Source organism: Oncorhynchus gorbuscha, linkage group LG25 (assembly GCF_021184085.1).
Source record: "Oncorhynchus gorbuscha isolate QuinsamMale2020 ecotype Even-year linkage group LG25, OgorEven_v1.0, whole genome shotgun sequence".
NCBI lineage: Eukaryota > Metazoa > Chordata > Actinopteri > Salmoniformes > Salmonidae > Oncorhynchus > Oncorhynchus gorbuscha.
The window spans coordinates 13597965-13623214 of NC_060197.1; positions in this window are offsets into that span (position 1 = coordinate 13597965).

Here is a 25250-nt window from a genome sequence, read left to right on the forward strand (position 1 = left end):
TGATGAGAGAGGTTGTATCTCTGGACATGCTGGTTATAATGGGTGAGGTCACCGCATGTGTGGGAGGTGGGACAAAGGAGGTATCAGGGGTATGAAGAGTGGAACTAGGGGCTCCATTGTGAACTAAAACAATGATAACTAACCTGAGCAACATTATACAAGGCATATTGACATTTGAGAGAGACATACAATACAGCGAGGCATACTGTAATCACAGGTGTTGAATTGGGAAAGCTAGCTAAAACAGTAGGTGAGACAACAACAGCTAATCAGCTAGCACAACAACAGCAGGTAAAATGGCGTTGACTAGGCAACGGGGCCGACAGATAAAACAAACAAGCAGAATGGAGTACCGTGATTAATGGACAGTCCAGCGTGCATCAGCTATGTAGCCAAGTGATCAGTGTCCAGGGGGCAGTGGTGGAAGGGGCAGGGAAGCTGGACTGGCGAGTGTTATCCAGGTTAAAAAACTAACAATGACTAAATAGCTTGTAGCTAGTTAGCTGGTTAGCTTCTGGGGGTTCTTGAGTGTGTTCTAAAAATTAAAAATAATAGCGATTCCGTATCACATTGGGTGAGGCAGGTTTCCGGAAGGTATAAACAAATAAAAAATCGGAAAGAGAAAGAAAGTACATATGGGTGCAGTGAGTGTTTGGGACGCGGCGATGCAGACGGTTAGCAGGCCTGTGCTAACAAGCTAACAGTTAGCAGGCCGGGGTAAACAAGGTAGCAGTTAGCGGACCAGGGCTAAACAAGCTAGCAGTTAGCAGGCCGAATTAGCAAGCAAGGAGATAGCAAGGGCTAGAGAGTTAGCCTTTGGGGGACGTCGCGATGGGGTGAGTCTGTTTATTCCTCTTCATGCAGTGAAATCGATAGACCGGTCGTGGGCCCGGGTATTGTAGCCCAGGAGTATGCTACGGTGGTAAGCACAGGTGCTCTGGCCGGGCTAGCTTCAAGCTAAGTGGGTGGAAACGCTAGCCAGGAGTAATCATCCGGGGTTGCGGTTTAGCTAGATAGCTAGTTGTGAAGATCCAGCTGAAAAATGTTCTGTTTGCGGTGGGAATCCGGGGATAAAAAATAAATAGGTCCGTTATGCTCTGGTTAGCGTCGCGTTGTTCGAATTGGCGAGAGCTTTCCGAGCTAAAGGTTAGCTGATGACCGGTTAGCTGAAGACCGCTAGCATAGCTGGTGGTTAGCTGGCTAGCTTCAGTTGAGGGGTTGCGGTTCCGAAGTAAATATAAATACTTTAGGAAAAAGTACCTACATTGGGTGAGGCGGGTTGCAGGAGAGTATTTGGAAGCTTAGGTTTAGCAAAATGTTTTTAAAGATATGCGAAGAAAAATATGTAAAAACGAAAAAGAAACGATATATACAAGGGACATGATATGACAGGACGACTTACTGCTACGCCTTCTTGGATTTTAATCAGGTCACAGGGTTTAAAAAAAGCTGAAAAAAAGAACAAATTCTTATTTACAATGACGGCCTACACTGGCCAAACCCGGACGACACTGGGCCAATTGTGCGCCGCCCTGTGGGACTCCCAATCACAGTATCAGGAATCAAGGTAAGACCCAAGTGCAGACTGTGAAGTAACAAATGTTTATTGGAGAGACTAGGGATAAACAGGAGCTGAGAAAAAATGCTGGTAGGCTTGAACAAACAAGACGAACTGGCAACAGACAGAAAACACAGGTATAAATACACAGCTGGTAATGGGGAAGATGGGCGACACCTGGAGGGGTGTGGAGACAAGCACAGGCAACCCAGCACCTCTCCTCCGGGCCATAACACTCCCAGTCAACCAGGTACTGGAATCCTCTGCCCAGAGGTCGAACCCCCAGGAGGTGTCCCACCATATACGCCGGTCGGTCGACGATGAGACGAGGGAGAGGAGTGCGCCTGGACATGGGAGACAAGGGGCAGTCAGACATGGTTTTAACTCTAGACACAGAAAAAGTAGGAAAACTACGGAGGATACGGGGTAACAGAAGACGAACAGTAGAGGGGCTAATGATCTTAGAGCGGGAAGAAATGTAAAAGGACTCGGCTTCTGGGATAGTAGCCGCGGCACTATAGCGGTGAGCCAGCGCCTCAAGCTTTACCTTCTTGGATACCGGTCGGTGCTGCTGAAGCTAAGTGGCCCGGGCCTTACTGAACCCCTCCCAGAGGTCCTGGTACTCTGCGGAGAAGACGGAGAGGTCCGGGGCAATTTCCAAGCCCCCAGGAAGACGTCCCGGGACAGGCAGATCTGACTTCAGGCAAAGAGTGTGGCAAGACGGGCTCAAGCCCACGATGGCACCAGTAGCCCAGTCAATGGAGGGATTGTGTTCCTGGAGCCAAGAGAATCCTGTGGAGACTCAATTCCCATTGTGATCTACATGCGTCTCCCCTTAGACTGGGTGCCCTTTGATAATTCTGATAACCACAACACTTTCAGTAGCTTTCTGTTCTTCCCTATGTGAAGGAAGCACCATATTTGATGAAATGACCTTTGATTTGTAAAGTGAACAGATCACAGACCAATAACAGAAAAAAAGCACAAAAAACCAGACGATTCTTTAGTCATTTACATTTGACCATCAGTGATGTACTGTGACTCTGTAGCTGTATAGCCTGCTGCCACTGACACACACACACACACACCATCTCTGCATTTGAAGTTATTAGAGGAAAACACATTGTATCTATTATGGAAATGAGCAAATTACAAATGATATTGTTGCTGAATTGCTCTACTACCACAGAGCGAGAAATGGGATTTAATATTTCAGAGGGGAAAACTGAGAATTCTATTTGCTCGATGTCTGTCTTGATTTGTTGTGTTGACACAAAGTTCTTCCTGTGTACTTTTGAGGACAAACCGATATGAGTTGTGCATTGCTTCACTGTCTCTGACTCAGTCATTCAGATGACAGAAAGAGAGAAGAGTCGGAGAGCATCAAATTATTTCATACATGGTGTCACTCTCTCTCTCTCTCATCTAACAGTGCAAAAAGCAAAGAGCCGCAACTCAAATATTTACCAAGACAAGCAGAAGAGGCAGAGTGGAGAATGTGCACGGCTGGATTTACAGACTAGACAGCACAGTCAGCCCATGAATAGATCCCTCGGTGGAATATTCTGTCTGTGATGTTAGTAGGCGGAATCCCAAATGGCACCCCATTCCCTATATAGTGCACAGGCCCCGGTCAAAAGTAGTGCACTGCAAAGGAAATAGGGTGCCATTTGGGACGTACAGTATATTACATCTGTGATGTTAGTCATAGGTTTGTTTCTTCCTTCAGAGAAGTACCTGGACTGAATTCGAAAATAGGCGCAGTAATTACTCGTACCTGTATCCCTGTGTTAGTGGGTTGGAGTATTATGCAGCTTTTTCTCTCAAATGCACGTGTGCACGCACATTCTGGATGCAAATACACACAGAGCTGGATGGATTCTAGGGTATTCGCATTACTGGGTAGCCTAGTGGTTAGAGTGTTGGACTACTAACCGGAAGGTTGCAAGTTCAAACCCCCGAGCTGACAAGGTACAAATCTTTCGTTCTGCCCCTGAACAGGCAGTTAACCCACTGTTCCTAGGCTGTCATTGAAAATAAGAATTTGTTCTTAACTGACTCGCCTGGTTAAATAAAGATAAAATAAAAAAACTTCATCATCCAACTGAGCTGTTGAGATAACTGGAGGAGGAACAACAAATCTCCAGCTCTACACAAGAGCCTGGGAGGAGAATTACTGTCTTAGAGATGGAGATGGGAAGAGAAGAGAGCAGGAAAGAGAAGGGAGAGAGAAGAGTGCAAGAGAAAGAGACAAGAGATTAGTAATTCTTCTGGAAAATAGCAGACCTGTGAAGCAAATTGCAGTTTAAAAAAAATATTCCTGCCAATTATTTTCAGTGGAATAAGAAGCAGAGTTGCCTGAGGTGTCACAGAGTAAAAACAAAAGCTTTAAGTGGTGCCAGTTTTAGGTGGGGAATACTGCATTTCTTATTAAATGTGTAGAAAGGTCAGAAGCGTGCAGTCGTGTTTAGTAATAAGTGAGTAGTGTTACTTGTGCTGCATTCATAACCAAGTGGGTAGATGGTAAATACCAGTTGTGAAGTCGTAAAAGTGAGTTAGATTAATTATTGTGCTTTGAACTCATTGAGAAACGCTGATTGGCTAATGGCCAACAAGCTGCGTCAACCATACACTAAAAGTACAAATATTATGCCACTTTATATGTTTACATACCCTACATTATTCATCTCAAATGTATAAACTGTACTCGATACCATCTACTGCATCTTGCCTATGCCGTTCTGTACCATCACTCATTCATATATTTTGACGTACATATTCTTCGTCGCTTTACACTTGTGTGTATAAGGTAGTTGTTGTGGAATTGTTAGGTTAGATTACTCGTTGGTTATTACTGCATTGTCGGAACTAGAAGCACAAGCATTTCGCTACACTCGCATTAACATCTGCTAACCATGTGTATGTGACAAATAACATTTGATTTGATTTATGCTTGTAAACAAATTATAGTGCTCATAAACCATTTTGTTTTTCATTGCTAACAAGCATCGGTCAATACTGAAGCCACTTTTTCAAAACTCTTCACAGTCTGCATTACCAACATGCGTCTTGGCCAAACAGTTACTCTCACCAGCAAAACTGACTCAAACCACCAGAACACTTCATACATGTCTCTAAATAAGCTCGTTCGACCAGAACACTGGCAACAAACCTAAACAACACTAACAGCAGGCATTACATAAATCATGACCCTTTCTCTTTGAAGTTTGATTTGTTTGTTTTTAACATTAATCAGTGTTTCATTATATAATAAGAACAACACCTTTTCACTTTATTGACTGTACTAAAGTATATGTAACAAGAATGAATCAGAAATACAGCAATTTGCTTCAACAGCCTTGATTTTTTCTGTATCTTTACATGTTGAAAATTACTTGTGAAAATAAAACGTTTAAACAAAAAAAGATTTTCTGAAATGTCAGGGCTGCAATAACAATTACACAAAAAAACATGGATAGTATAATCACTCATACTGTACAGTACTGTGAGGGTTCTAGTACTCATCAACATGTATAGTATAATCACTCATACTGTACAGTACTGTGAGGGTTCTAGTTCTCATCAACATGTATAGTATAATCACTCATACTGCACAGTACTGTGTGGGTTCTAGTTCTCATCAACATGTATAGTATAATCACTCATACTGCACAGTACTGTGAGGGTTCTAGTTCTCAACAACATGTATAGTATAATCACTCATACTGTACAGTACTGTGAGGGTTCTAGTTCTCATCAACATGTATAGTATAATCACTCATACTGTACAGTACTGTGAGGGTTCTAGTTCTCATCAACATGTATAGTATAATCACTCATACTGTACAGTACTGTGAGGGTTCTAGTTCTCATCAACATGTATAGTATAATCAATCATACTGTACAGTACTGTGAGGGTTCTAGTTCTCATCAACATGTATAGTATAATCACTCATACTGCACAGTACTGTGAGGGTTCTAGTTCTCATCAACATGTATAGTATAATCACTCATACTGCACAGTACTGTGAGGGTTCTAGTTCTCATCAACATGTATAGTATAATCACTCATACTGCACAGTACTGTGAGGGTTCTCTAGTTCTCATCAACATGTCACCAAAAGTATAATCACTCATACTGCACAGTACTGTGAGGGTTCTAGTTCTCATCAACATGTATAGTATAATCACTCATACTGCACAGTACTGTGAGGGTTCTAGTTCTCATCAACATGTATAGTATAATCACTCATACTGCACAGTACTGTGAGGGTTCTAGTTCTCATCAACATGTATCGTAAAATCACTCATACTGCACAGGGGTTCTCGTTCTCCCTCTCTCCTGCATTTGGCCAGTTCTCATCAACATTACATCTTATGTCTTCTCTGGCGATGCATCTTGGAAAGTATCTTCTGGAATGTCTAATCTAACCCTGGCAGTCTTCAGGAGGAGTGTCTGGTCATGTGGATGGTGGTCATAAACCTTCCACCTCCACGCAGAGAAACTCCTCTATGGAGTTTAGGAAGGGGGAGTATAGAGGCAGGAATAGTACTGACATCCTGGGATGTGCAGCAAACAGTCTGACTGCAGCAGAGTGGTGGAATGGTGCATTATCCCACACAACAACGAAGGTAGGGGAGTTTCTGGCCCCTCTCTCCACCGCTGGCACAAGTCGATTATGCAGGTCATCCAGAAAATAAATGAGCCTCTGTATTGTAGGGGCCAATGAGTGTTTTGTGTAACAGCAAACCATCATTGGACAGTGCTGCACACATTGTGGCGACATCCACGGTTGCTCTCTGTCCAATCACATTTCTTCCCCAGATTTTGTCAGGTTGAATCTAGCTTCATACACATAGATGGATGGATGTGCAGTTTGCCTGGCTTCCAACTCCATTACACTCTAAAATAGAGTAAAGCCACAGTTTTACAGTACTTTACATTTTGCTTAGTTGTGTATGTACACTGTCTGGTTATTGATCAGACATCTTACCTGGACATATTGATACCGGAGTTCTTTCACACGTTCACCATTTCAGTGTTCAACTGCTTCATCATTATGATTCTCTAGGACTCTGGCAATTGTTGTTGTGTTGACCGTATTCACATTCCCAAAAGGGATATTGTCTGCCAGCACTCTGTCCCTAATGTTCCGTAGTTTTATTGCATTGTTGCCAATTACCATTTCAACAATGGCAATTTCCTCTGCATCTGATAATATTCTGCCTCTCCCTCCTGTGGGAGGCAACCTTTGGATCCTACTGAAAAACACAAAACAATCAATATATTTCAAAATGTCAGTACATGTAAAAATGTGAACATATTGTATTGTACTTTAATATGACGTTCAATTATCATTGAAGGATGCACATCTCACCTGTTGTTTTGCCGGAAAATTCGTACTATTGATGCAATTGTTGAACACTGCAGATTTGGTTGCACCCTTAAACTGACCTCTCTCAAAGAGAGACCATGGTTTACAACATGGTCAATAATTGTGGCCCTTATCTCATCAGAGACCACCGCTCTTGGTCTTCCTCTCCTTTGTCCTCCACGCATTCTCCCTCTCCCTGCCACACTTTTTTCCTGTAATGGATTTATTTTATAAATAATGTTTTGCTGTTACATTAAACTGCCAAAAATTATGTTATCGAGGTAATTGCCTTAGTAAGTGACGTCAGAGTTCAGTATGAGGGAGAATTCAGCTCAGGGATGATAGACGAGTTTCCCACCAGTAATTACCAGTTCTGAGTGGTAAATACCCCCTCCCACTTGGTTATGAATGCTGACCCCTCCACAACCAGGTGGATTGAGAGTTAGATTGAGGAGGGGTTAGTGTCTGGTGGAGGTAGTAGAGTCAGAACAGGAAGGGGTTTTAATTAGGGGATGGGTTAAAGTTAGAATTGGTAGGGGTAAGAGTGAGAGTGAGGGGTTAAAGTCAGGGAGGGGTTCCAATTAGGGGGAGGGGTTAGACATAGAAGGGTGGTGGGGGGGTAGAGTCAGGGGAGGATTATGTCAACTCAGGTCTAAAGATGGCCTATTTACTTTAGGTTAAAAAAATGTATGCACGTAAATCAAGGAGAAGTGAAGTCTGACATTGTTTAACCAGAACTGATGGGTCTTAAATGAATGACTGTCTCATGACATGGATGACATGTCCATGTCTTCCATCAGCAGGGAGAGAAGGGTAGAAGAGAGAAAACAGGGAGAGAACGGTAGAAGAAGGAGAAATGGAGAATGGGTGAGATGCAGAACAGTGGGGGAAGGGAGATATGTTTATATGGCCTGCAGACACTGCCTGAGACGTGATAGGGCACTCCACCGGCTGTCTCCCTGTGTCTACTACGACCATGTCGTTACCACCAGTCAGTGGCCTTCCGTCACACATCAGTCTATATGGTCGTTGGTATTCAGATAGCAGACATCTCTGAGCTGCATGACTGTGCAAAGGTTCAGGAAATCCTATTATTGAGAACATGAAGCATTCCTTGTGTGACTGTTTTGAAAAGCTGCCATCAAAAGGGTAATTTCAGGACAATACATGAAAACGTACATTTTAAAGTGACACTACGAAAACTGCAGTACAGCTAGCGGTATGAGGACAGTGACATCACCTTAGGTCTCTGAGCTTTTCCGTTGTCTGTGATCATCAACAACACCCTCTTGCAGGTATTACCTTCTTTATCTTCTCTGTGTCCTACAGCAGGAGAAGCATCTTAAATGTGAAAGTGACGTGTGCTGTTGTACACTCTCACTGCATTCCTATGAGTCGCTCCATTTCTGTGTATTTTGTTCAACCAAGGACGTAGTCTTCATAACACCAGCCTCTCCGTGTCCTTGACTCGAGAGCTTGGAATGGCTGTTTTGATGTGTCGGCATGATAATGAAAGGGCTGTGCCCTCAGACTTCAAAGCATCACCCTACGCTGGTTGGATATTCCTGTTTCGAATTGAACAAATTATGATCTATTGTTTTACATAGGACCGCCCCAGTACTTCTGCTTCAAGGATATGCAAACTCACAGTAGCTAGCTAGCTAGCACAAATCTTCCGAGCTCGGACATCGTTTGCTGCGAACATCCTCACACGCATTTTCTAAACGTTTTAACAACCCCTCTACACTAAAACAAGTGACATGGTGGTTAGCAAGTAGAAACTAACGTTAGCTAGCATTGTTCATCCCAAAGAAAGTCAGACAGCTAATAATTTTTGTTTGGTTGCTTGCTATTAACTCAAAATCGGATAGCTAATCAAATGTATGTTTTAGTTATAAATGAACTAGTTAGCTAATTATAGGCTGAACATTTTCTTACCCCACTGAAGGTATTAATGTTCCTTCTTGGATGTCCTCTGTTTACATAGTAGTGAATCACCCATGCATTCCAGCTAGCTACTAATACAATAAAACAAAATGAATGTGTATTGGTCACATACAGATGTTATTGTGGGTGTAGCGAAATGCTTATGTTCCTAGCTCCACCAGTGCAGTAGTATCTAACAATCTACAACAATACACACAAATCTAAAAGTAAAAGAATGGAATGAAGAAATATTTATATATTAGGACGAGCAAAAACGTTCTGGGTTAATAACGTAAGAAATAACACACCAAAAAAGAAAACCCTGCAGAGTTGCTTAGGATGCTAGAAGCAGAGTTTCTCTGTCTGACGGCGCTGTTTAATACAACCCATGTTCACTTCTGGCAAGTTTCCTTCCTGCCACACATTCTGGCATTTGCATGTACTCTAAATATTAATAGATCATAGTCCAAAAGGATCAGACAACAGCAAGTATGACCAACCAAACCTAAAGTGATATGAATCCTCTTTCATTAAGTCAACCTAAAATGTCTATCTAATGCAACATTTATTCATGCATAGATAAAGAAAACAGAGAGCATGTACAAAATAAACGTTATTTTACAGGATGAAATAAATGCATGAAGCAAACATGGAATTACTTTGTGAAATGTGAAGGGGTAGATTCAGTGAAGATGTCGAGTGAAGGTGTCTTTCATCCCTCTCTGTACCCTGGAGCATGGGACAATTCTTGTTCAGCCTCATAGTAGCATGTTTCTGGTTATGATTCTGGATAGCTGAACTCCTGTAAATAGTGAAAGGACATTTAGGTTTCTATGGGACGTTTTTCAAACCATAACATTGGAAAACATTCACTGGGCTTTGAGTTTTTACATCTTGAGACGATAGGGAGGATGAATAACCTGTCAAACTATAGCAGTCTTGTACTTGTTCATATGAATTTAAGACTGAAAGGAGGTACATCGTCTGGAATGCACTTGTAATTCAAAGTTATTCACACAGTATACACTAATTGTTCAAAAGTTTGTCCATATACACTACCGTTAATTTTTTGTCTATTAAAATAACATTACATGTATCAGAAATACGATGTAGACATTGTTAATGTTGTAAATGACTGTTGTAGCTGGAAATAGCTGATCTTTTATGGAATATCTACATAGGCGTACCGAGGCCCATTATCAGCAACCATCATTCTTGTGTTCCAATGGCACATTATGTTAGCTAACCCAAGTTTATGATTTTTAAAAGGATAATTGATCATTAGAAAACCCTTTTATAATTATGTTAGCACAGCTGAAAACTGTTGTCCTGATTAAACACACAATAAAACTGGCCTTCTTTAGACTAGTTGAGTATCTTGCGCATCATTGCCAGCAGCATACCATCCTGCATACCACTGCTGGCTTGCTTCTGAAGCTAAGCAGGGTTGTTCCTGGTCAGTCCCTGGATGGGAGACCAGATGCTGCTGGAATTGGTGTTGGAGGGCCAGTAGGAGGCACTGACTCTCTGAGGTCATTAAAGTAGGGTTGTTAATGTCCCCATCTGTCCCTCCAACCATCATGGTCACCTAATAATCCCCAGTTTACAATTGGCTCATTCATCCCCTGTAACTATTCCCCAGGTTGTTGCTGTAAAATGAGAATGTGCTTGCAGTCAACTTACCTGGTAAAATAAATAAAATCAGCATTTGTGGATTTGATTACAGGCTCAAAATGGCCAGAAAGAAACAACTTTCTTCTGAAACTTGTCAGTCTATTCTTGTTGTGAGAAATTACCAAGAAACTGAAGATCTCGTACAATGCTGTGTACTACTCCCTTTAAAGAACAGCGCAAACTGGCCCTGACCAGAATAGAAAGAGGAGTGAGGAGCCCCGGTGCACAACTGAGCAAGAAGACATGTACATTAGAGAGTCTAGTTTGAGAAACAGACGCCTCACAAGTCCTCAACTGCAGCTTCATTAAATAGTACACGAAAAAAAGAGTGAAGACCCGACTCCGTGATGCTGGCCTTCTAGGCGGAGTTCCAGTGACTGTGTTCTTTTGCCCATCTTAATCTTTTTTTTCTATTGGCCAGTCTGAGATATGGCTTTTTATTTGCAACTCTGCCTAGAAGGCCAGCATCCCGGAGTCACCTCTTCATTGTTGAGGTTGAGACTGGTGTTTTGCGGGTACTATTTAATGAAGCTGTCAATTCTTTCTAAGGGACCCCAAACTATAGTGTATCGTGTATAGACTCTATAGTTTACACTATACACTATAGTGTATAGGGACCCCAAACTATAGAAAGGTAGTGTATATACACGCAGTACCAGTCACAGGTTTGGACGCACCTACTCATTCATGTGTTTTTCTTTACAATTACTTTTTTTCTAAATTGTAGAGTAATAGTGAATACTTCAAAACTATGTAATAACACATATGGATTCATATAGTAACCAAAAATTGTTAAACAAATCAAAATATATTTTATATTTGAGATTCTTCAAAGTAGCCACCCTTTGCAAAGATGACAGCTTTGCACAGTCTTGGCATTCGCTCATCCAGCCTCACCTGTAATGCTTTTCCAACATTCTGGAAGGAGTTCCCACATATGCTGAGCACTTGTTGCCTGCTTTTCCTTCACGCTGCGGTCCAACTCATCCCAAACCAACTCAATTGGGTTGAGGTCGGACGATTCTGGAGGCCAGGTCATCTGATACAGCACTCCATCACTCTCCTTCTTGGTCAAATAGCCCTTACACAGCCTGGAGGTGTATTGGGTCATTGTCCTGTTTGAAAACAAATGATAGTTGCACGAAGAGCAAACCAGATTGAATGGCGTATCGCTGCAGAATGTTGTTGTTGCCATGCTGGTTAAGTGTACCTTGAATTCTAAATGAATCACTGACAGTGTCAACAGCAAAGCATCCACACACCATCACACCTCCCCCTCCATGCTTCACGGTGGGAATCACACATGCAGAGATCATCCGTTCACCTACTCTGTGTCTCACAAAGCCGTGGCGGTTTGGACTCACCAGACCAAAGGACACATTTCCATCAGTCTAATATCCATTAATCGTGTTTCTTGGCCAAAGAACGTCTCTTCTTATTATTGGTGTCCTTTAGTAGTGGTTTCTTTGCAGCAATTCGACTATGAATGCCTGATTTACGCAGTCTCCAGTTGATGTTGAGATGTGTCTTATTTGGCCTGCAAATTGTGAGGTTGGTAACTGTAATGAATTCTGGATATTCCTTCATTGTGGTGGTCCTCACGAGAGCCAGTTTCATCATGGCACTTAAAGTTTTTTGCGACTGCACTTTAAGAAACTTTTAAAGTTCTTGAAATGTTCCGATTGACTGACCTTCATGTCTCAAAGTAATAATGGCTGTCATTTATCTTTGCTTATTTGAGCTGTTCTTACAATAATATGGACTTGGTTTTACCAAATTGGGCTATCTTCAGTATACCACCCCTACCTTGTCACAACACAACTGATTGGCTCAAACGCATTAAGAAGGAAAGACATTTCACAAGGCACACCTGAGACTTTCTCCCTTACCTCACCTCGCTCATCAACTCATCCCTGTCCGCTGGCTACGTCTCTTCCGTCTTCAAGAGAGTGAGAGTTGCACCCCTTCTGAAAAAACCTACACTCGATCCCTCCGATGTCAACAACTACAGACCAGTATCCCTTCTTTCTTTTCTCTCCAAAACTCTTGAACGTGCCGTCCTTGGCCAGCTCTCCCGCTATCTCTCTCAGAATGACCTTCTTGATCCAAATCAGTCAGGTTTCAAGACTAGTCATTCAACTGAGACTGCTCTTCTCTGTATCCCGGAGGCGCTCCGCACTGCTAAAGCTAACTCTCTCTCCTCTGCTCTCATCCTTCTAGACCTATCGGCTGCCTTCGATACTGTGAACCATCAGATCCTTCTCTCCACCCTCTCCGAGTTGGGCATCTCCGGCGCGGCCCACGCTTGGATTGCGTCCTACCTGACAGGTCGCTCCTACCAGGTGGCGTGGCGAGAATCTGTCTCCTCACCACGCGCTCTCACCACTGGTGTCCCCCAGGGCTCTGTTCTAGGCCCTCTCCTATTCTCGCTATACACCAAGTCACTTGGCTCTGTCATAACCTCACATGGTCTCTCCTATCATTGCTATGCAGACGACACACAATTAATCTTCTCCTTTCCCCCTTCTGATGACCAGGTGGCGAATCGCATCTCTGCATGTCTGGCAGACATATCAGTGTGGATGACGGATCACCACCTCAAGCTGAACCTCGGCAAGACAGAGCTGCTCTTCCTCCCGGGGAAGGACTGCCCGTTCCATGATCTCGCCATCACGGTTGACAACTCCATTGTGTCCTCCTCCCAGAGCGCTAAGAACCTTGGCGTGATCCTGGACAACACCCTGTCGTTCTCAACTAACATCAAGGCGGTGGCCCGTTCCTGTAGGTTCATGCTCTACAACATCCGCAGAGTACGACCCTGCCTCACACAGGAAGCGGCACAGGTCCTAATCCAGGCACTTGTCATCTCCCGTCGGATTACTGCAACTGGCTGTTGGCTGGGCTCCCTGCCTGTGCCATTAAACCCCTACAACTCATCCAGAACGCCGCAGCCCGTCTGGTGTTCAACCTTCCCAAGTTCTCTCACGTCACCCCGCTCCTCCGCTCTCTCCACTGGCTTCCAGTTGAAGCTTGCATCCGCTACAAGACCATGGTGCTTGCCTACGGAGCTGTGAGGGGAACGGCACCTCAGTACCTCCAGGCTCCGATCAGGCCCTACACCCAAACAAGGGCACTGCGTTCATCCACCTCTGGCCTGCTCGCCTCCCTACCACTGAGGAAGTACAGTTCCCGCTCAGCCCAGTCAAAACTGTTTGCTGCTCTGGCCCCCCAATGGTGGAACAAACTCCCTCACGACGCCAGGACAGCGGAGTCAATCACCACCTTCCGGAGACACCTGAAACCCCACCTCTTTAAGGAATACCTAGGATAGGATAAGTAATCCTTCTCACCCCCCCTTTAAGATTTAGATGCACTATTGTAAAGTGACTGTTCTACTGGATGTCATAAGGTGAATGCACCAATTTGTGAGTCGCTCTGGATAAGAGCGTCTGCTAAATGACTTAAATGTAAAATGTAAATGTAATTGAAATGTATTCCAGGTGACTACCTCATGAAGCTGGTTGAGAGAATGCCAATTGTGTGCAAAGCTGTCATCAAGGCAAAGGGTGGCTATTTGAAGATCTCATACATAAAATATATTTTGATTTGTTTAACACTTTTTTGGTTACTACATGATTCCATTAGTGCTATTTCATAGTTTTGATGTATTCACTATTATTCTAAAATGTATAAAATAGTCCAAATAAAGGAAAACCCTTGAATGAGTAGGTGTTCTAAAATTTTTGACCAGTATTGTAAATATACTGTATTTACAGTTGAAGTTAGAAGTTTACATACACCTTAGCCAAATACAATTTTCAAAATTCCTGACATTTAATCCCACTAAAAATGCCCTGTTTTAGGTCAGTTAGCATCACCACTTCATTTTAAGAATGTGAAATGTCAGAATAATTGTAGAGAGCTTTTATTTCTTTCATCACATTCCCAGTGGGTCAGTAGTTAACATTCACTCAATTCATTTTTGGTAGAATTGTCTTTAAACTGTTTAACTTGGGTCAAATGTTTTGGGTAGCCTTCCACAAGCTTCCCACAATAAGTTGGGTGAATTTTGGCCCATTCCTCCTGACAGAGCTGATGTAACTGAGTCAGGTTTGTAGGCCTCCTTGCTCGCACACACTTTTTCAGTTCTGCCCACAAATTGTCTATGGGATTGAGGTCAGGGCTTTTGATGGTCACTCCAATACCTTGACTTTGTTGTCCTTAAGCCATTTTGCCACAACTTTGGAAGTATGCTTGGGTTCATTGTCCATTTGAAAGACCCATTTGCGACCAAGCTTTAACTTCCAGACTGATGTCTTTAGATGTTGCTTCAATATATCCACATTATTTACCATCCTCATGATCCATCTATTTTGTGAAGTGCACCAGTCCCTCCTGCAGCAATGTACCCCCACAACATAATGTTGCCATCCCCGTGCCTCACAGTTAGGATGGTGTTCTTTGGCTTGCAAGCATCCCCATTTTTCCTCCAAATATAACAATGGTCATTGTGGCCAAACAGTTCTATTTTTGTTTCATCAGACCAGAGGACATTTCTACAAAAAGTACGATCTTTGTCCCCATGTGCAGTTGCAAACTGTAGTCTAGGTTTTTTATGGTGGTTTTGGAGGAGTGGCATCTTCCTTGCTAATAGGCCTTTCAAGTTATGTTGATATTGGACTCGTTTTACTGTGGATATAAATACTTTTGTAACTGTTTCCTCCAGCATCTTCACAAGGTCCATTGCTGTTTTTCTGGGATTTATTTGCACTTTTTGCACCAAAGTACGTTCATCTCTAGGAAACAGAACGCGTCTCCTTCCTGAGCGATACGAGGGCTGTGTGGCCCCATGGTGTTTATACTTGAGTACTATTGTTTGTACAGATGGTATGGTATCTTCAGGTGTTTGGAAATTGCTCCCAAGGATGAACCAGATTTTTAGAGGTCTACAAATTTTGCCAAGTATGCCAATTAGCCTGTCAGAAGCTTCTAAAGCCACATTTTCTGGAATTTTCCAAGCTGTTTAAAGGCACAGTCATCTTAGTGTATCTAAACTTCTGACCCACTGGAATTGTGATACAGTGAATTATAAGTGAAATAATCTGTTGGTAAACTTCCGACTTCAACTGTATATGTCAACAGGTCATGCTGGCACTAAGAAGACATCCTTCACCATCATTCTTTGGCTTTGTGATATCACACAAAATGAACACATTAATAAAAGACCTAGAGCTTTTTATTTTACGTTGTATAATCTACACTGAGTGTACAAAACATTAAAGGCACTTGCTTTTTCCGTGACATAGACCAACCAGGTGAATCCAGGTGAAAGCTATGATCCCTAATTGATGTCACTTGGTAAATCCACTTCAATCAGTGTAGATTAATGAGAGGAGACATGGATTTTTTGAGACATGGACTGTTTATGTGTGCCATTCAGAGGGTAAATGGATAAGACAGAATATTTAAGTGCCTTTTAACGGGTATGGTAGTTGATGCCTTCTCAACATGGCTCCTCATGTTTAACTGTCACTCAAATAATGTTGCCTGATACAATTTTTGAACGTCATATTTCACGTAAGAATGCAGTTCTCCAAGCTTGCTGATACTATCCCGAAAAGGCACATTTTCATTTTGAGCCCTGCCCCTACAGAAAGATACTGTTGTCATCTTCTTTCACCAAAGAACACAATTCTCCAAGCTTGCTGAAACTCTTCCGAAAGGCAGGTTTTCATTTTGTGCCCTGACCCCTACAGAAAGATAGTGTTGTCAACTCTAACCAAAGAACACAGATCTAGATGCTTGCTGAAACTCTCCCGAAAGGCAGGTTTTCATTTTGAGCCCTGACCCCTACAGTACAGACAGATACTGTTAGAGTGCTGACAGTGATAAAAAAAGTAGGCTATAGATTCTTAATTCCAATCCTCATTCAGAATGAAAATATCATTGGTAACAATATAAAGGTATTGAAGAACATTTAATTACAATGCTAGTAGTTTTTGCTTATGAAAAGGTTTTGAGTGGGTTTCCAATAGTTAATCCAGTAAAAGTATTTTCTATAGTGCCTCTTTCAGACCTTATCATGCCTGTCACCCATGCAGTCATTTATGATGTAGTTCTATTCTACTCAATGTCTTATAGGCCTATCATGCAAACATTTCCTGCAAGCAAACACTTCTAATTTATTACATTTGTACAAATACAACACTTTCAATCAATCGTTCACTGGTGTGTCATTTCACAATTCAACGGCTCAGACATGAGACGTATTTGGCAGGGTCCACAGACAATCACGGACTACAAAGGGAAAACCAGCCACGTTGCGGACACCGACGTCTTACTTCCGGACAAGCGAAACACCTTCTTCGCAAGTTTTGAGGATAACACAGCGCCACCGACGCGGCCCGCTACCAAGGACTGTGGGCTCTCCTTCTCCGTGGCCGACATGAGTAAGACATTTAAGCGTGTTAACCCAGGCAATGCTGCATCCCTAATCCAGACGACATCCCTAGGCACATCCTTAGAGCACGCGCAGACCAGCTGGCTGGAGTGTTTACTGACATATTCGATCTCTCCCTATGCCAGTCTGCTGTCCCCACATGCTTCAAGATGTCCACCATTGTTCCTGTACTCAAGAAAGCAATGGTAACTGAACTAAATTAATTTTGCCCCATGAAGTACTTTGAGAGACTAGTCAAGGATAATATCACCTCTACCTTACCTGACACCTTAGACTGACTTAAATTTCCTTACCGACCCAATCGATCTACAGACGATGCAATCGCCATTGCACTGCACACTGCCCTATCCCACCTGGACAAGAGGAATACCTATGTAAGAATACTGTTCATTGACTATAGCTCAGCATTCAACACCATAGTACCCTCCAAGCTCATTACCCTCCAAGCTCGGGGCCCTGGGTCTGAACCCCGCCCTGTGCAACTGGTTCTTCCCCAGGTGGGGAAGGTAGGAAGCAACACCTCTACTTCACTGATCTTTAACACAGGGGCCCCACAAGGGTGTGTGCTCAGCCCCCTCCTGTACTCTCTGTTCACCAATGACTGCGTGGCCACGCACGCCTCCAACTCAATGATCAAGGTTGCAGATGACACAACAGTAGTTGGCCTGATTAACAACAATGACGAGATAGCTTACAGGGAGGAGGTGAGGGTCCTGGGAGTGTGGTGCAGGAAAATAACCTCTCACTCAAAGTCAACAAAACAAAGGAGATGAACGTGGACTTCAGGAAACAGAAGACTGAGCACCCCCCTATCCACATTGATGGGGCTGCAGTGGAGAAGGTGTAAAGCTTCAAGTTCCTCGGCATACACATCACTGACAAACTGAAATGGTCTACCCACACAGACAGTGTGGGGAAGAAGGCACAACAGCGCCTCTTTAACCTCAGGAGGCTGAAGAAATTTGGCTTAGGACCAAAAACACCCACAAACCTTTACAGATGCACAATTGAGAGCATCCTGTTGGGCTGTATCACCGCCTGGTACGGCAACTGTATCGCCTGCAACTGCAGGGCTCTCCAGAGGGTGGTGTGGTCTGCCCAAAGCATCAAGGGTGCAAACTACCTGCCCTCCAGGACACCTACAGCACCTGATGTCACAGGAAGGCCAAAAAGATCATCAAGGACAACAACCACCAGAGCCACTGCCTGTTCACCCCGCAATCATCCAGAAGGCGAGATCAGTACAGGTGCATCAAAGCTGGAACCGAGAGACTGAAAAACAGCTTCTACCTGAAGGCCATCAGACTGTTGTTTAACAGCCATCACTAACATAGAGAGGCTGCTGCCAACATACAGACTCACATCTCTTTCCACCTTAATACATTTAATAAATGGATTTAATAAAGGTATCACTAGATAACACTACTTCAATCATGTTTATATATCCTACATTACTCATCTCATATGTATATATTGTATTCTGTACCATCTACTGCATCTTGCCTGTACCGCACAGCCATTGCTCATCCATATATTTATATGTACATATTTTTATTCACCTCTTTACATTTGTGTGTATGAGGTAGTTGTTGTGAATTTGTTAGATTACTTGTTAGATATTACTGCATTGTCGGAACTAGAAGCACAAGCGTTTCGCTACACATGCATTACAATCTGCTAACCATGTGTATGTGACGAATAAAATGTGATTTGATTTTGGGGATTTGATTTGATTTGTTGGCAATTACAATGTCAACAATGGCAATTTCCTTAGCATCTGATAATATTTTGCCTCTCTCTCCTGTGGGAGGCAACCTTAAACTGACTGTTAAATAGCCATCCCTGGCACCTTAGGGGCTGCTGCCTTGTATACATAGACTTGACATCACTGGCCACTTTAATAATGGAACACTAGTCACTTTAATAATGTAACACCAGTGACTTTAATAATGATTGCATATACAGTTGAAGTCGGAAGTTTATATACACTTAGGTTGGAGTCATTAAAACTTGTTTTTCAACCACTCCACACATTTCTTGTTAACAAACTATAGTTTTAGCAAGTCGGTTAGGACATCTACTTTGTGCATGACACAAGTCATTTTTCCAATACTGACAGATTATTTCACTTAAAATTCACTGTATCACAATTCTAGTGGATCAGAAGTTTGCGTACACTAATTTGACTGTGCCTTAAAAACAGCTTGGAAAATTCCAGAAAATGATATCATGGCTTTAGAAGCTAATTGACTAATTGGCTAATTAGTTGGCTATTCATTTGAGTCAATTGGAGGTGTATGTATTGGATGTATTTCAAGGCCTACCTTCAAACTCAGTGTCTCTTTGCTTGACATCATGTGAAAATCAAAAGAAATCAGCCAAGACCTCAGAAAAAGATTGTAGACCTCCACAAGTCTGGTTCATCCTTGGGAGCAAATTGAAGGTACCACGTTCATCTGTACAAACAATAGTACGCAAGTATAAACACCATGGGACCACGCAGCCGTCATGCCGCTCAGGAAGTAGACGCGTTCTGTCTCCTAGAGGTGAACGTACTTTGGTGCGAAAAGTGCAAATCAATCCCAGAACAACGTCAAACGACCTTGTGAAGATGCTGGAGGAAACAGTTACAAAAGTATTTATATCCACAGTAAAACGAGTCCAATATCAACATAACTTGAAAGGCCTATTAGCAAGGAAGATGCCACTCCTCCAAAACCACCATAAAAACCCAGACTACAGTTTGCAACTGCACATGGGGACAAAGATTGTACATTTTGGAGAAATATCCTCTGTTCTGATGAACCAAAAATAGAACTGTTTGGCCATAATGACCATCGTTATGTTTGGAGGAAAAAAGGTAGAAGCTTGCAAGTCGAAGAACACCATCCCGACCGTGAAGCACTGGGGTGGCAGCATCATGTTGTGGGAGTGCTTTGCAGCAGGAGGGACTGGTGCACTTCACAAATAGATGGCATCATGAGGATGTAAAATCATGTGGATATATTGAAACAACATGTCAAGACATCAGTTAAAGCTTGGTTGAAAATGGGTCTTCCAAATGAACAATGACCCCAAGCATACTTCCAAATCAAAATGGCTTAAGGACAACAAAGCAAGGTATTGGAGTGGCCATCACAAAGCCCTAACCTCAATCCCATAGAAAATGTATGGGCAGACCTGAAAAAGCATGTGCGAGCAAGGAGGCCTTACAAACCTTACTCAGTTACACCAGCTCTGTCAGGAGGAATGGACCAAAATTCCCCAACTTATTGTGGGAAGCTTGTGGAAGGCTGCCCAAAATGTTTGACCCAAGTTAAACAATTCAAAGACAATGCTACCAAATACTTATTGAGTGTATGTAAACTTCTGACCCACTGGGAATATGATGAAGATATTAAAGCTAAAATAAATCATTCTTACGACTATTACTCTGTCATTTCACATTCTTAAAATTATGTGGTGATCCTAACTGACCTAAGACAGGGAATTTTTACTAGGATTAAATGTCAGGAATTGTGAAAAACTGAGTTTAAATGTATTTGACTAAGGTGTATGTAAACTTCCGACTTCAACTGTATTGCATTACTCATCTCATATGTACGATATATACTGTATTTTGTTCTATTCTACTGTAGTTTAGTCTCTGCCGCTCCAACAATACTCATTCAAATATGTATATATTCTTAATTCCATTCCTTTTCTTTAGATGTGTGTGTATTGTTTGTATTGCTTTGCAATTATTACATTTATCTTGTTCGATATTACTGCGCTGTTGGAGCTAGAAACACAAGCATTTCACTACACCTGCAATAACATTTGCATGTGATCAATACATTTTGATTTGATCACTATAATTTGCCACAAGCTTAGCACACCTGTATTTGTGGAGTTTCTCCCATTCTTCTCTGCAGATCCTCTCAAGCTCTGTCAAGTTGGATGGGGAGTGTTGCTGAACAGCTATTTTCAGGTCACTCCAGAGATGTTTGATCGTGTTCAAGTCTGGGCTCTGGCTGGACATTCAGAGACTTGCCCCGAACCACTCCTGCATTGTCTTGGCTGTGTGCTTAGGGTTTTTGTCCTGTTGCAAGGTGAACCTTGACCCCAGTCTGAGGCCTTGAGTGCTCTGGAGCAGGTTTTCATCAAGGATCTCTCTGTACTTTTCTCTGTTCACCTTTCCCTCGATCCTGACCAGTCTCCCAGTCCCTGCCGCTGAAAAACATCCTCACAGCATGATGGTGCCACCAACATGCTTCACCATAGGGATGGGGCCAGGTTTCCTCCAGACGTGATGCTTGGCATTCAGGCCAAAGTGTTCAATCTTGGTTTCATCAGAGCAGAGAATCTTGTTTCTCATGGTCTGAGAGTCCTTTAGGTGCCTTTTGGCACGTACCTTTTACTGAGGAGTGGCTTCCGTCTGGCCACTTTACCAAAACCTGATTGGTGGAGTGCTGCAGAGATGGTTGCTGTTCTGGAAGTTTCTCCCATCTCACCTCTCTGACCAAGGTCCTTCTCCCCCGATTGCTCAGTTTGGCCGGGCATTATGGGGTATTGTGTGTAGATTGATGAGGAGAAACCCAAAATAATACATTTTTAGAATATGGCTGTAACGTAACAAAATGTGGAAAAAGTCAAGGAGTCTTAACACTTCTCGAATGCACATACCATTGAAATCAACAACGATTCCAACTATTTTGGAGCTGCATAGGACTGAAGTCAACTCATCACTCCCAGTCTTCCCCAACTAGCTCTCCTGACTTCAGAAGACAAAGTTGCATAGCATTATAGTATTCTCCTCCACAACCACGGCTCTGCGATCCAACGCTATTGCCTGGTGGTTTTGATCCTCCGTCCACCACAGCCTTTAGCAGGGTCGAGGCTGTCAGAAATGGAGGCTGTTGTCCTTGCTTCTTCAAGACTATAACTAGCTGGCCTGCTGGTAAATGAGGCTTTCTCTAAAGCCTGTTGGCAAGATCGCTAATCCATCTTCCCCTTGCACAAAAGCTTGAAATGCTTCAAGTTGCTCCTATTTAAATTAAATCCCTACTTTGGTTGTTACTATGTGGCAGTGTCGTCTCTCTATCTCCTTTTCAGAAAGCTCCATCACTGAGTTTTTCTCCAAACAGTTTTAGTTAGACCTAACTTTATCTTGGCTTGTTTACCTCTTAGTGGGTGCGTAGCAAATTGACGAGGAAGCGTGGGGGACGTTGTGCATTCAAATAGGGTGCACATGAAAACCAATCAAAAAGTAGCTCAAAGTCGCTAGCAATTTGAGCTAAACTCCACTTTTACAAGCCCAGGAAACCAGACCAGTGAGATACAGCTTGCTGTGTAGTCGCGTGGGTCGCGTGCGTCAGTCAGACGATAAAGGACGGCTATGGATGAACAATACAGATCCGGAATAGTCGTGCCCAAGTCAACCGCAACTTGATACTCCTTCATTGGCCTTACGGAAACCATGACCTTGGGACTATAAGGTTCTATCAGATAAAATCAGATCTATTTACGATGAAAAAAATGACAAAGTTCTATCTGTGCCAACACCTTTTAACTTGGTGCTGTAAGGTTATATCTGCAATTCAATCAAACAATGCTGTGTTGTCAATGTATATTTTTTAATGTAAGGTACTTATCGAGTCATGAAAGAGATCTGGGACTTGAAAAATACTAATCTCAAAACTATACATTTTTCAGATAGAAGCTTATTGTCCCAAATCCTAATTCATATTATAGGTTTTGGTCCTCTTTTTCAATTACCTAGCTAGATTATTTTTTCACCACTTTTTCAAAAGAATGGTGGTAACATAAGCTTTTTATGGTAATATCAATGAATACAGGTGCCTAAGATCATATTTACAGTGCCTTGCGAAAGTATTCGGCCCCATTGAACTTTGGGACCTTTTGCCACATTTCAGGCTTCAAACATAAAGACATAAAACTGTATTTTTATGTGAAGAATCAACAACAAGTGGGACACAATCATGAAGTGGAACGACATTTATTGAATATTTAAAACTTTTTTAACAAATCAAAAACTGAAAAATTGGGCGTGCAGAATTATTCAGCCCCTTTACTTCCAGTGCAGCAAACTCTCTCTAGAAGTTCAGTGAGGATCTCTGAATGATCCAATGTTGACCTAAATGACTAATGATGATAAATACAATCCACTTGTGTGTAATCAAGTTTCCGTATAAATGCACCTGCACTGTGATAGTCTCAGAGGTCCGTTAAAAGCGCAGAGAGCATAATGAAGAACAAGGAACACACCAGGCAGGTCCGAGATACTGTTGTGAAGAAGTTTAAAGCCGGATTTGGATACAAAAAGATTTCCCAAGCTTTAAACATCCCAAGGAGCACTGTGCAAGCGATAATATTGAAATGGAAGGAGTAAAAAGCAACACAGCTCATCACCCTGAATACACCATCCCCACTGTCAAACATGGTGGTGGCAGCATCATGGTTTGGGCCTGCTTTTCTTCAGCAGGGACAGGGAAGATGGTTAAAATTGATGGGAAGATGGATGGAGCCAAATACAGGACCATTCTGGAAGAAAACCTGATGGAGTCTGCAAAAGACCTGAGACTGGGATGGAGATTTGTCTTCCAACAAGACAATGATCCAAAACATAAAGCAAAATCTACAATGGAATGGTTCAAAAATAAACATATCCAGGTGTTAGAATGGCCAAGTCAAAGTCCAGACCTGAATCCAATCGAGAATCTGTGGAAAGAACTGAAAACTGCTGTTCACAAATGCTCTCCATCCAACGTCACTGAGCTCGAGCTGTTTTGCAAGGAGGAATGGGAAAAAATATCAGTCTCTCGATGTGCAAAACTGATAGAGACATACCCCAAGCGACTTACAGCTGTAATCGCAGCAAATGGTGGCGCTACAAAGTATTAACTTAATGGGGGCTGAATAATTTTGCACGCCCTATTTTTCAGTTTTTGATTTGTTAAAAAAGTTTGAAATTTCCAATAAATGTCGTTCCACTTCATGATTGTGTCCCACTTGTTGTTGATTCTTCACAAAAAAATACAGTTTTATATCTTTATGTTTGAAGCCTGAAATGTGGCAAATGGTCGCAAAGTTCAAGGGGGCCGAATACTTTTGCACGGCACTGTAAGGTACTCGGGAGAGGCATTGCTGTTTTGTCTTATTCTATATCAATATGAAAACCTCCATGGAAATGCTATTTCACCAAAAGTACAAACTTACCACATTGTATTGATAACGAGCAAGTAGTGAATTTGGGTGTCTGAGACCAGAAATATATATATCAGTTTACTCATCCAGAGCTATGCTTTAGACATGTTGCTAGTTATCCATAGGACACATTGTACTTGTCATTTTAGGGAACTTTCGCTTTAACAAATGTGTGATGAATATGATTTAATATATTTGATAATGAGATTTGAAATAAGGAAGGGCATTCTCTTTATTTAATCATTCAATGTCTGTACTTTTCTATTGAAATTGAAATAATTGTAACATTCTGTGCCATATGGCTGAGTCCAGATGGACATTTCAGAGCCATAAGGTTGTATCTGCGATTGCAAGCTCCTAAAAACACTGACTTACAAATATCTTAGGATTTTGATACTCAGCAGTTTGGGTACCTTTAAGGTGAGGGCATGAATGGGTTATAAAAGAGGAATTCACTACAAAACAGTTCTGAAATCTGAGACGTGAAAAATTTGATGTTCAGTATCTCTATGCTTTGTGCAGATAAAACCTTATTCGTAGTCCCAAGGTCTCGAGACACCGCATAGACACTAGAGGCAAGTCCGTGCCAATCAGAGTGTAAAGACTCTCTGGTCTATATGCAGACTGCAGACACACAGTGAAGCTCTGAGTCAGGGATGAGGCTGGGGCTGGGAAAGGGCAGAATGAAATGCCACCCGTGTTTATAAAAGCAGATCGATGGTGCGAGGTAGAGAGGATACACTCTCCCAGACCACAAACCTCAGACCAAGGCAGAGACAAGGTTAGAGTGGGGGCTGGACACAGAAGCTAGTTGTACTGAAGCTAGCTTACAGAAGCATCCCGCAGGGATGTCACCTTCACTGAGACATGGAGAAGTACTGTACTTGCACGGCAACAAGCGTTTATGGTATGGCGTTTGACAGGGAGTATAGGATACACTCTGAGAAAAAAGGGTTCCAAAAGGATTATCCTGCTCTCCCCATGGGAGAACCCTTTGAATAACTCTTTGGGTTCCAGGTAGAACCCTCTGTGGAAAGGTAGAACCCTTTCC